Genomic DNA, 13,191 nt, shown 5'->3' on the forward strand with positions numbered 1-13,191 from the left:
GAATATATAAACCCTTAATGAGGCTCGCTGACGCGTATACCGAGATGCTGGTAGGAAACTGCGATACAAGCAAGTTTCCCTTCACAGCTCTGTAGCGGCAGTCGCCGGTACTGATCTCCTTGTACGTATGTATACATATTAGCTCATCTTCTGTGGCGGTGCGTTGATAAACGATATATACACTTCATTGTGGGACAAAGTTATTTACAGTAGGCAGTTCTACGGGTAGGCTGTTTACTACAGCGCTGCTCAATTTCCAAACGTCGTTTGCTGTGGCGCCGATGCAAAACAATATAGGCCTAGCGACGACCTGGGAGTGCGCTCGTCCATAGCGCCCGTCCGCCGCGCTAGCTGCCGACACCGTTCCGTTAAGTTCGCTTCATCCGCCACTGCAGGTGCAGCGAACATGTCTGATTTCATGATGAGGCTGAAGCCGGAACATTTTCGGTGTTGCGTTGAACAGCGCACCGCGCTAATTAGCTGAAAAGATATGACGGGCAGCAGCTGCCTTAAGCGTGCGTTTGTAGTTGCGCCGTCAGTCGACACTCGTAGGTTGTATAAACGCGCTGTAGATTATGATTGTATCATATGCAATGCCTCTTCTTTTTGTTAATTGCTTCTGAAACGAGCTTTAGTGTGTAAAGGGCAGTTGTTAAAGCGGGCCAGCTTTTGAGCTCTTTGGCTCGCGCAAATGTGTAATGACTTCGCTTTTGCTGTTGACGTACTCGACAGCCTGTTTCCTAGCGCTGTATTATTTTTTTTGGAACAGCTGGTTGCTGGAAAGAATGCGGTAAGTGTTCAAGGAGTTTTGCATTGTTCGAGTAATCAATAAATTTTAAATTGAGCTCTGAAGTCCCCTGAAGCAACGCGCACGCAGCAACACTGCCTGCGCCGGCCTGGTATACCGAGCTTGACGTCATGACGGGCCCTGCCAATGACGGACAACAGCAGCGCTTGCTTGGAGGATGGTCTCGCTAGTGGCCGTTTTCTTTCAAAAACTGTCGCTTGCCTTCCTTTCTGCCGTTTTTAGGTATGCTGTTCTTGTTCAGCGTAGAAATCTATAAAATGCCGCACATAAAATAACTCGCACATAGGACGACATCACTCTGGATGAAGCAGGGGAGTGATGCTGGCATATATAGAGACGACTCCGGGCAGCAGCAGACACAGTAGGGGACTGTACGACCAGAGGCTCTCGTGCTCGCCGTAGAAATCAGAACTACTAGCCTGCTACCCAAAATCATTAAGGTCCAAGCAAATCGGAGAATTCGATATCAAAGTGCAAGGAATGTTCGTACCAAAGGTTGACCAAATACGAGTCCTAGGACTATAGAGACCGGGCGCCCGTTGTATGGCGCCACCGTTTCCTCAGCGAACAGCGCCGCCCGTGGCAATGCCGAGCATGGCCGGGGTAAAGGGGAGAGCGCGCTCTTACGGCCTGCGCGCAGGACGAGGGAACAATAGGGTGCTTTCTCGACGGCTGGTTGCCACGCTTGCCGAGTGGGGGCGCTTAGACTCAACTCAACCTCACTTCAGCAGACGTCTCTCCTCGCCTCACACGGACAGCGTTCTCCGCACGTGTTTTCGAGGCACCCCGAACATTCACCGGGCATCAGTGCACACATTCGCTGCTGCCACGTTCTGCCAAGTAAGTATAGTGGTTTTGACGCTTGATTTGTAAGATTTTTTTCAGTTGATTGCTGATTGCGCTGTTGAAATGTTTCAGGGTGGTTCGTGTTAAATCGCTGCACGTGGACTGATCGGCATCCATATGGTGTACTGCTGCGTACCCTTTTGCCGCTCGCGCTCTGGGAAATGCCCGGGCGTGTCTTTTCACCAATTTCCGAGTGACGCAGAGTTGTGCGCCAAACGGCAAAAAAACATCGCAAGGAAGGACTTAATCATCAACGATAAGTCGCCCTCTACGGTCGTGTGTAGCCAGCACTTTCTTTCGACGGACTACACTCCAGAGAGCCGCATCAGGAAACTTTTGCCTGGCGCTGTCCCCACCGTTTTCGAAGGCTATCCAACCAACCTGGTACCTCCCGCGAAAAAGCCTCGCAAAGAACCTGCTGCTCGTTTTGTTCTAGCTCCAAAACAGACCAAGCGAAAAGCGGAGTCACTTGAATCGCTGCCTGTGGAGTGCAATCTGTCAGACTACCCCGATGAACACACTAAATGCGCCAGTACGCAAACTACGAACAACGATGGCCAGCGAGCAAGCCGGTACCTCTCACTGATCTCAAAGCTTCGCTCTCAAGTTGCGTATCACCGCTCCAAGAGGCAGAAGTTAGTGGAAAAACTCGCGGCGGAAGAACAACGCACTGCATTCTACCGCAAAAACAAACATCATGCTTCGGTCGGGAGAATCGTGGCGGACGCACAGAATGGAGACAAAAGGGCCGTATTTCTGCTTCACCAAATAGAGCGATATGGAAAGCAACATCAGGCATATCCTGAAGTGCTTATTCGAGAATGCATCATATGGCGATTTCTGTCACCGAAGGGCTATGATCATGCTCGAAAGTCAAGTCTCCTGAATTTGCCAGCAGAATGCACCCTCCAGAAATACATGGGCCAAGTCCGACCACGTCCGGAATGAGTGCTGCGATGCGAGCAAGACTGGTTCACGAGGCTTCACTTCTGAGCAACAGGCAGCACATGTCATCATTAATTATTGATGAAGCCAGCATAAAGCCGAAATGCATTTATGACCGCAAAGGAGATGCTGTGTTCGGTCTTGAGGATAGGCCCGACAGCAGCACGTCGAACACGTAGGGGATTTTAGCGAACAGGGTTCTGTGCTTTGTTCTGTGCGGCACTAACAGCCAATACAAGATAACCTGCTCTTATTATTTCACAAAGCAGTTAAGTGGGAAAGACCTTTTTCAGTGGACGAAGGAAGTGATTGCCGCTGTCGAGTCGTGTGGACTTATCATTGTGACCGATAACCGAATTGTGACCGATAACTACTCGGCGAACACCACCATGTTCAAGCACAAGGGATGGCTGCTTGCGTACAGTTGTAACGCATCCGCATGACCCCGAGCGGGTTATCTTCCTTAGCTTTGACCCGTGTCATGTTATAAAAAAATGTCCGAAGTCAGTTCCTCGAAAGGCAGCTCATGGATGGCAGCGACGTTATAACTGGCACATACGTTCAGAAGCTCTACGAGTATCAAAAGCAGATGACAGTGAAACTCGCTCGAAATCTTACAAGGAAACATGTGTATCCATCGAATCTTGAAAAGCAAAATGTGCTGCGTGCTGTTCAAGTGTTTTCACCGCAGGTTTGTGCGGCGCTACAACACCTACAGGAGAACTACCATGGAGATAGGACCTTACACGATTTCAAAGAAGCGGGGGCCACCATTCGTTTCCTGAAAACGTTGAAGAAATTGTTCGACATACACGACACTTCGTACACAGGAAGTGGCTACAAGGCGCCGATTTCCAATATGGACGATCATCGTTTGCTATGGCTCAAAAACGAGTTCAGTGTATACATAAGGCATGTACAGTCATGTTCAGTCGCCTCAGGCAACGGCGCACTCACAGAAGAAACATTTCAAGCCTTGCTCTTCACAACTCAGTCCACTGTGGAGACAACATTCTTCTTGCTGAAGAAAGGCGTCAGTTATGTGCTGACGAAAAAATTTAACAGCGACCCAATTGAGGCACTTTTCGGAAGAATTCGACAGATGTGCGGCGGCAACGATCAACTGGATGCAAGGGCCGTTTCGGCTGCCCTTGATCGGATTGTGAAGGCCAAGGCGTTAAGCCCGAAGGAAGCTGAGACGCCCGATATTGATGTTGAACAAGTGGCTGCAGCACTGTCTGAAAAGTTTCACGAGGAGCTGGAAGACCTAAGGGAATGTCAAATGGCTACACCAAGGTCGGTAACTTACTCGCGCTTGTTATATGTTGGTGGATACATTGCCAAGTTAATAACAGATTTTGGTTGCGGGTCCTGTGAAATGCTTGTCACAACATGCAACAAAGATGATCCTCTGTACGCACTGTTACAAGGCCAAGACAGGAGCGGGCTATGCTACCCAAGGCCAGAGTTCCTTGCTCTTTTGAACAAAGTAGTGACTTTTTTTGAGCGCGTGGCAAAAGACTTGTCACGAACGAATACGCTTGAAGTTCTTCAATTGCTCAGGGAGCGTCGGCTTGAAAGCGCACCTGTACTGAGCTGTCCAGAGTGTGTTGACGACAGCCACGCAAAGCGATCAGCGGCTTTAATTGCCGAAAACTTCACGATAATACTTCTCATCAACCATGCAAACAAAATAACAGACGCACAAGATAAGCCTTCCAAATATGTGCACAAGCCCTCCAGGAAGTTAATCAGATTATGACCTTGACATATATGAGCTCAGGACCTTTGATGAAGAAGAAAAGGTGCAACTACAAGCTGCTTGTTTACACAGTCTTCAATGCCTCTTCTGAGTGACTATTTTTAATCGAAGTTTGTACCCAACTTTGCTGGAAAATTGATGCTCGAAATGCAGCAGGTATGATTCTATAAACAGTATTTTTAAGAGTAATTTGCATCATTTGCATCATAGCCTTTGCGTGGAGCATTTCTTTCAGATGTTTATGATACAAAGCTTCTCAGCAATAATTTAATGCTGATTGGACCGTTAGCTAAGAACTCCAGAAGTGGGGAGGGAATCACCATTTTCAGGACGCCCATGGTAAATTGAATGTAAATTGGTGTAAACAGAACCCCTACTGCCTGTTCTCCACGAACGGGGGAGACGTCCGGTTCAGTCAACTGAACTGGCCAGGGTTGGGTTACAGCGCCACAAACTAGCGGCGGTGAAAGGTGGGAACTTGCCCCGAAGCTCAGGCCGGAAGAAAGCGCCGCTCTCCCCTTTAGCCCGGCCATGTGCCGAGTCGCCGAGTCTGCAGAGCGGGTCGCGTTTGGCGCTTGCGGAATGGCGCTACCCGTTGTCCTCCGGTGTGGGTTTCAAAGCCTAAAAACCGCACAGAGTTTTTCAGATCTGACAACCTGACAAAGGGCAGCGCCTTTACGAGGCTAGCCACGTATACGACATACGGGAGTGCCAAGCAGAGGGTACACATATATTCAGCAAATGTATCCCTCAGACGAAGCTCAATGCGTCGAGCTACGATATGGACATAGAAGTAAGTGCGACTTCATTTCTTTGGGTAACCGTCGTAGTACATAAAACTGATTTTACATGCCGTATTGTCGCCTGCATTCAGTTGGACTTGTCAAGGAACATCATTGGGGCAAAATGTTCCTGCAAAGCCGGCGTGGACGGCCGCTGCAAGCATGCTGCGGCGCTCGCATTCGCTGTGGACACGGAGGTAACAGCACCATGCACAAGCGGAAGTCGAAGTTGGGGGGTGCCTTCAAAGAAGATTTACCCCAAAGAAAAAAGGCTGAGTTCGTGGGACGATAGTACGTAACCTCATTACTTGTGATACGGTAACACTAAGTGAGCACAACTACTGGAACTGACTTCCAGAATGATAACCACTCGACAGTAAACAATTGCCTCATGCGCACAGGCAATACTTTATGGCTGAATTAGAAGAACGCGGCGTCAAACTTAATAATGTGAAAAGATTCTTTGCTTGCTTGCGAAGAGTTTAAAAATTCAAGTTTATTTTCTCGTTTACATTGAGCTATACGTTTGCACGGCGCATTTTTTTTAATTTCTTCTGTCTGGGCAGAGCGTTCACTCAACACTGCACACTATCTTTGATCGGATGTGTAGGCACTTTCCGCTTAATTTTGAGAGCGTCGCAAAGCCCCTCGTACTCGTTCAGATATCGTGGCGAGAGAGGGGCTGCGCGGTATCCGTACGCAGCCTCGAGCGTCCATCAACACAACACCCGAAATGATGCAGTCGCGTCGCGATTTTGATGCAAAATTTTGAAATTTTCGCTGCTCATATTACTTCTTCGAGAACATGAACTTTGAGGGGCTACGTGCACGTTTCTACCATTTTTATTGCAGAAAAAAAAAGACCTTGCATTTTATTCAGTCAGCATTCCCCAAGTAAATGCGATATGTCGTATTTAAATATATTTGCAAAATATGGCTCTAAAATGGAAAAATGTATCGCTAAATGTATGATGCCTGTCTTAGTGCATGAGAAAAAAAAAAGAACTTTGAACTTCACCTACCATTAAATGCCGTTTTAATACAAATTTAAACATTTTTCAGATGCTTCAGCCTAGGGTGGGGTTGATCCCATATATGTGCTAGATAAGTACGGCTTCATAAACTGCCCAATGGTGACCATGCTTGCTGCAAAAAGAAGGCGAGAGGAGAGGGGCGAAACAAGTGTTGAGACACAGCAGGTAGGTTTCGGCGAGAAAGTCAAATGCAGCTTGGCGGGACAAAAATACCTTTTTATTCTTTTCTCACACTCCCTCCAAAGAATACACTTGGGCCAAAGATTCTCTGCTCTATTGTGACGACTTCAACCACAGCAGCAACCTTAGCGGCCCAGTTGACTATTTTTACAAGACTAATGTATGCAGCCCGGTTCAGTACACAGCACAAAGAACGAAAGAGTGGCATGCTGCAAGGTAGGCACCTTTTATCTCATCTATTAGTCAAAGCACTTTCTTTAGTTGTCACAGCTAGAAACAAGATATTGTTTTACCTTTGTAAGATGCATAATTCAGCTATGGCTTTCTTTCGCAAGTCTTACCGGATAACCTCAATGGTTGCGCACAAAATACTTCGAGCGAGGAGACCTCCGGAGGAAGTAGCAGAAAAGCTACTTTCACAAAAGCGCGTCACGACACAGGCAATGCTGTACGGAGTAAAGCTTGAGCCGGCTGCCAGAGAATGGTACAAGTACCACTATAACAAACAAGTGCACACTGTAAGCTTTGTTGTCAAAGAAGATCAGCCGTGGCTGGCATGCAGCCCTGATGGGTTAATCGAAGCCGATTATGGCTTAACGGAGCTGCTCGAGATTAAGTGCCCATATTCTAAAAGAAGTGGCAAATAACGCTGTGTTGAAGCTAAATGCCTTCCATGCATTGGGTCATCGGAGGGCATTTGCAAACTTAAAGAGCCACATCAATACTACACTCAGATACAGCTAGCTCTTTACGTTCTTGGTCTCCAGGTGTGCCAGCTTGTAATATACAACCCCAAGGAACAAATGGTGCTAACCATTGCACGTTGCAACAGCTTTTTGAGCCAAATTGTGCCCAAGCTTGAGAAGTTCTACTTTACACACTTGTTGCCCAGATTAGTGATTAAATGAGATTAGGCATCAGAAATCAACAACCAAAATAAAAAAATATGTTTTTTAACATCTCTGTACACACTCTTAGAATGACAATTCAGAAAAAACTAAAATTGCATTTACTTAGGAACAATATCTTAATGTCATTTTTGGTGATGTGATTCATGCTGTTTCCGAAATGCCAAATTTGCAGTTTTTTTTATTTGGTCAGTATTATATGTGCTCCATTGAGAACTGTGATATGTTTTCCAAATGCATCAGCTAGTCAAACCATTGATCATTTTCATATTTAATGGCAGTTCTGTGATACTAAATATTTGTGTATTGCACCAAATGTACAAAAAATGTGGTATGTGGAATCACTGTATGAGAGAAAAGGATTATTCATATTGTTTGAAGATGCCATTTTGCAAGTTTGCCAGGACGCAGATCACATGCATAATTTGGTCAATGTGATCATGTAGCTCGACTCGAAGCCGGACATTGATGATACTAAAATTCTTCACTCTCTGGATCATTCTCTCTACATGTATGCGAACACTTTGTAGGTCTCAGACATTTCCTCTGCAGTAAAGTTTCCGCCACTAGCAAATGGTGGCATAACCAGAATAACATCTGCTTCTGCCGCATCAACACGTACTCCAGGGAAGCCTTTGTCGGCAAGCACGACATCTTCCGGCTCCAATAGTGAAAGCAAGCCTGAATCAACTGTGATGAATGTATCCGTTGCCCTTCCTCCATATGCCTAGACACAAATGTTACAAGGCCACTTGGAGCAATTCCAATAAGAAAGTTTGCAGTATATGTTCTCTTATAATTTGAGTACATCAAGTTTTATAACTTTACTGATGCAGGGCGTTCTGCTGGGATTTCGGTACAGTCAATCACAACTCTGCATTTGGGATAGTGTAACTTAAAGCACTCGGGCATTGTTGAATGCACGTCATCCCTGTGATGCCACTCGATCCAAGTCCGTGTTTTGGTGTAGAGTGTCTCAAGAATGCCCAGAAAGCACCTGGCTGCAGTCCTGCGGTGTACACCAAACAAGGCTCCTAGTGCTGTGCAGGTAATTCCAGTTTTCAGTTTCATTAGGAAAAGGGTGAGTCTGTCAGCTTTCGACAACTCATGCACCGTTCTGGTGTCAGGTAGGATGCTAGCTAGCAATGAAAAGACTGATAATGTCACTGAGCACAAGCTAACCAGGGAATTTTCATCTGACTGTACGGTCTGAGCTCCACAGAAATAAACACTCTTGTGATCTGGTCCAGATGCGGTATTTTGTGTTGTACAAGGTTCGGTTTGAATAAATACTGTTGACACATTTTCACATGAAATCTGTGTGCATGCAGTGTTGCTGTCAGTAAAGCTAAAAAAAACATGGGGCTCGGCAAGTGATTCTTCCTGGTGAATTGACGTCATTGTTCCAACCTGCAATGCAACAAGGAAAGTGCATTGTTAGCACTGCCACGGAAGCGATCTGCGTTTGGTCAGATATCTACAACTGTCGAACGTAGTCATCATACCTCCTTCAAATTTTTGTGACATAGCTCTGGAACATCTTCCTTCGGCTCAGGGCAGTGTGGCTCACCTGGCTAAAGTAAAACAAAAAGAATGCCTATCTGGAATATGTGAGACAGACATGCATTTCATTTAAATAGGGCTCAAAATAATGTGGAACGCACAATATCTGGCTAGAATTTGGGTGAAATAAAACTGCGTAGGATAATAGATACCAGCATTAAACATTTATGAAAGCAACAATGAATGAAAAAACTTTGACAGCAATAACATATCTACTTATTGTGCCAGTCAACACACCTGATCAAGTTATTGCGTTTCATCGAGGACTGGACAGGGCTGCCCTATTTTTGCTTTGTTTATGCATAGTGAATGCAAGCCAACTAGACCAATGATATGCCTTAATGAATCTGTACCTGGTTGCTCTCTTCTTGCCCTGCTTTAATTGTTGAGTGAAGCTTGTTGTTTCTTCTTTTGCTTAGTCTGGAAATTTCACAAAGAAAACCAGTAAAGCTGTTATGAATCATATAACATTTGTACAAGAGAAGAAAGCAACTACACATGTTTAAACTTGAGCCTTTTTGTTTAAATACTGTGATTCATACCTTCTGTGTGCAGGAAATAAACAAAATAATGATTAGTTCGGCTGATTCATAATTCAATTTGCCTTTTAGGCTAATAATTACCTGGAGACGCCTTGTATGCATGCTGGTCGTTAGAGATTGATTCCTCTGTTAATAACATGAGAAACCAAACCACGAAACAGTTATGCAGTTGCCTGTTATGCAGCCCTTTAGGGCAACAAATATATATATATGTTTTTAATTGTAAGACATGGGGATTCAGCTCAGGCAGGCTTGTTACTGTAGATTTTGTGGCTGAGATGATAAACAAAACACGAAGAGCTCATCTGGAGAGATTATCCTTCCTTTTTAACATAAATCTACACACATCTTTCTAAAGCAAACGTATTGGTAAACACTGTAAAATAAAAGATTACACCAAGGGAATGCAGTAGCCAATGTTTATCTTGCTGAAAATCAAGTTTCCAAATTCGTTTAGCTCAAGGATGTAAATTTCCCGCGTAATGAAGCATGTTGGTAAACACTGTGACATGAATTATTAGTAGATGAAATTAAAGCACGAAAGTTTCTTCCAGCTGACTGTCATACTTTCTGAAACTGAAAGCTACCAGCTTTGGTGCTCTGTCTGGAGCTGAAAGAATGATTACTTGCAATGCACATCTCTCTTAAGTACCCACATGTTTCTACCACCTACACTTGAATAAACGAGGATCATGAAAACCGCCGTTACAAGTTGTACTGTGGTACTGAACGTTCGAGCGAAGCGCTCGACGTTAAAAAAAAATTAAAATGAATTTTGTCAACGCACGGCTGTTACATTTCGTAACGTCCCTGGCAATCTATTGGCGCCGGCCTGTTCTTGTATACAGGCGGGAAAATGCTTGGGTTTTAACTTGGGCTGTTAGATTCCTCCGATTTTCGATTGCCGATAAAGTGACGGCTACATATGCGGGAGTGTGGTGTCGGCTGCCAGGCGCCCGTACCGTCGCTCCTGCGCAACAGAAGATAGAAAACGTCCGGTTAAAGCCAACTTTTAAGACCTGCCACCAATGTTTCCACGACCGCACAGTAAAAAAGAACAGTGAATACTTACCTCTGTCTTCGAACCAACCGTATCCATGTCGCACGTCGTTCTTGCTGGTGCTGATAATCATGTGATGGAAATCGGTAGAAATGAATCGGCTGTACAGCATCCGACGAGTTTGCGTAGCTGTAAGTGCAACCAACAACACAACACGTTTGCCTGGACTTCGTTTTACCGGACATATTCACGCACAACATAAACACAGCAGCGAAGCAAACTCTGCACAAACCAGCAACACACTGCACACCAATGCGACCGGCATTCCGATGCTTGGGGGAAGCGCCGTGAGGCGGCGCCATCAGCTGTGTGGTCCCTATACATTCAAGAAAACGGATACAACGACGGGATACTAAAGAGACTGGAAGGCTACGCCACACATATCAGGAGAATAACATTGCAGGGCCAAGGCTTGAAAGAAAGAAGCTTGATCAATTAAACCTATGCAGCCATTTGTGATAAGCCTCATAAGCTACGCTACGCCATATTTAAACCTCAGAGCAGAGACAAATTATTAGAAGCACTCATTAAACAATGCATAAAGAGCCCTCTGGGCCTACCAATGAGTAAATCCGCAGAGAAGTTCCTATCTATAGGGGTACACCATACATGCGATAAAACAGCAGAGACAGTCAGTGTCGCAAACCGAAAGGCCAAGCTAGACAAAATACAGGTAGAGTCATTCTACATATGGCAGGCCTGCAGACAGGCAGAGGGAGGGAACAAAAGAAAACATTCCACAGATACACCGAGATTACCAAATTGTCTCCCCCTTCCTCGACACATGCACCCGATATACAACGCGGAAAATAGGCAAAAAAGAGCAGAAGCACTCAAAAAGCGCTTCGCACCACTGGACAGTAACACAGTTACATACGTAGATGCGGCGAGCGGGACGTCGGGTGCGGCGGTAGGCTCGGCATGAGACAGCCGAGGTGCCTCAGTATCGGCCCCCACTATCCGAAGCCGCCACTCCGAAACAGCAGAAGAATTTAAAATAGCGCTCGCTTGCGTGGGAACGGAAGCCAAATTCATTATTAATGATAGCAAAACAGCCATCTACAATTACGGAAAGGGCAGGACTGCAGCGGAACCGTTGAGAATCCTGACCGCAAGGCAAGTGACAAGAACAGTCAAGTTAATATAAGTAGCTTAGTATGGACTCCAGTGCACGCGTATGTTCCTGGTAATGAGGCGGCACACGAGTTTTGGGTAACCGTGGCTCCGCCCGGTTGCCAGAACATTTACGAACATCTATTAAATTATACATAAATTGTTGAAAATTACAGACAAAGCAGAAAACTTGAGCAGCCACCGGATAAGAGCATGAGCAACAAAGAGGCGACCGCATGGCGGCGTCTGCAGGCAGGAAGTTGTAAAGACCCGGTCTGGGCCTATCACGTCCAGAATGATGAGAGACACGATGATAAATGCAAACAACGTAGTTAGAGAGGGACCCTCAACCACGCACTTAGGGAATGAGTTAGATCTCCAGGGGCTAAGACAAAATATATAGTGGAGACGCCTGGGTATCCCTCCTGCGGAGCGAGGACCCAACTCTGCAGAAGAGAGCCATCCGCCTGGCGGAAGAGGCCGCGAGGTGCCGAGACCTTTTTGCCTGCCTCAAAACGCGGAGGCACCGTCCTCTGCCCCCTAGGCCTACGTCTGGGGGTGGGGAGTAGGGCCGCGCTTCTGGTGGAAATGTAAGTTGTTCGCACACACAGGGACTTCCTCTCGAGGCGCCGAGCTGTGCGGACGTGCGCAGCATGGGCTCTGGCCTCGCGACCACTTTTTGTCAAATTTCTGACTTTGGCCCTGTGAACAGTGTTGAAGATTCGGAATGGTGTTCCATGCCAACCGATACCGGATTTCGCCTGGTACGACCACCGACAATCCATTTTTCGGAACTTTAAGTGCCACGCCGGTTTCGAGCCGTCGGGACCCGTGCTCGCTTTGGCGAGTCACCGAGGGTACTCGCATCATGGTCTACACCGTAGAGGGTGAAGACGTTACTCCGAAGCAGCTTGCCGAAAGAGGATGGCAGACTTTACTAAACCTGCAAGAACGCTACCGGCGCTGCGGCCCGAAGGAAGACGGACAAGCGAGCCAAGGCCTGACGGACGCGCGCGTTCCTCATAACCAAGGCAAGTCTAAACCCTCTCCTCTCGACAATAGGAGGAATCCACCTGCCCGACGTAGAAAGGCGTAGCTTCCAAGCCTACCAGCAGAAGACTATAAAGCAGTCGTTAGGCCTAGAGGCATGGACTTGCGCACCGTCGCGCCACGCAACCTTCTCAGAGCTACCTGCATAGCTATTAGCCTACCGCTTCAAGAGGTGCTGAAACAGGACAGCCTTCGTGTTAATTAACACAGTTAACAGCACGTTAACCATAAGCACACCGCATAAGCTCAGGGCTTCGGTTTACAGTAACCTGCGACGGCTCAAGTTGGGCGAGAAAAAGTACGAAGTGACATCGTACGTGTCAGTGCCGGACGACTCTACGAGTGGCGTCATTTATTATGCATATGACGGCGGAACTCCCGATGAGGTCCGACAGGGATTCCTGAAGCGCAACCAAGGGATTGCGGTGGTGGATGCTCGTCGCCTTGGCCAGTCAATGTCCATACTGGTCACGTTCGCCGGAAAGAAAGCTCCAGACACCATCTACTATTGGGAGAGTCCTTCCCGCGTACACCCGTACAGAGAGCAGGTGGAAACCTGTTTCAATTGCAGAAGAGTTGGCCATCGGCGGATGTCTGC

The 13,191-nt window shown here is 46.6% G+C and overlaps 1 pseudogene; it reads right to left on the minus strand.

Moving 5' to 3' along the window:
* Positions 1-7,627: 7,627 nt before the first annotated feature.
* LOC146186992 (uncharacterized) lies at positions 7,628-10,503 on the minus strand (annotated as a pseudogene).
* Positions 10,504-13,191: the final 2,688 nt, after the last annotated feature.

This window comes from Amblyomma maculatum, chromosome 6, assembly GCF_055883805.1.
Source record: "Amblyomma maculatum isolate TAMU_Amacu chromosome 6, ASM5588380v1, whole genome shotgun sequence".
Taxonomy (NCBI): domain Eukaryota; kingdom Metazoa; phylum Arthropoda; class Arachnida; order Ixodida; family Ixodidae; genus Amblyomma; species Amblyomma maculatum.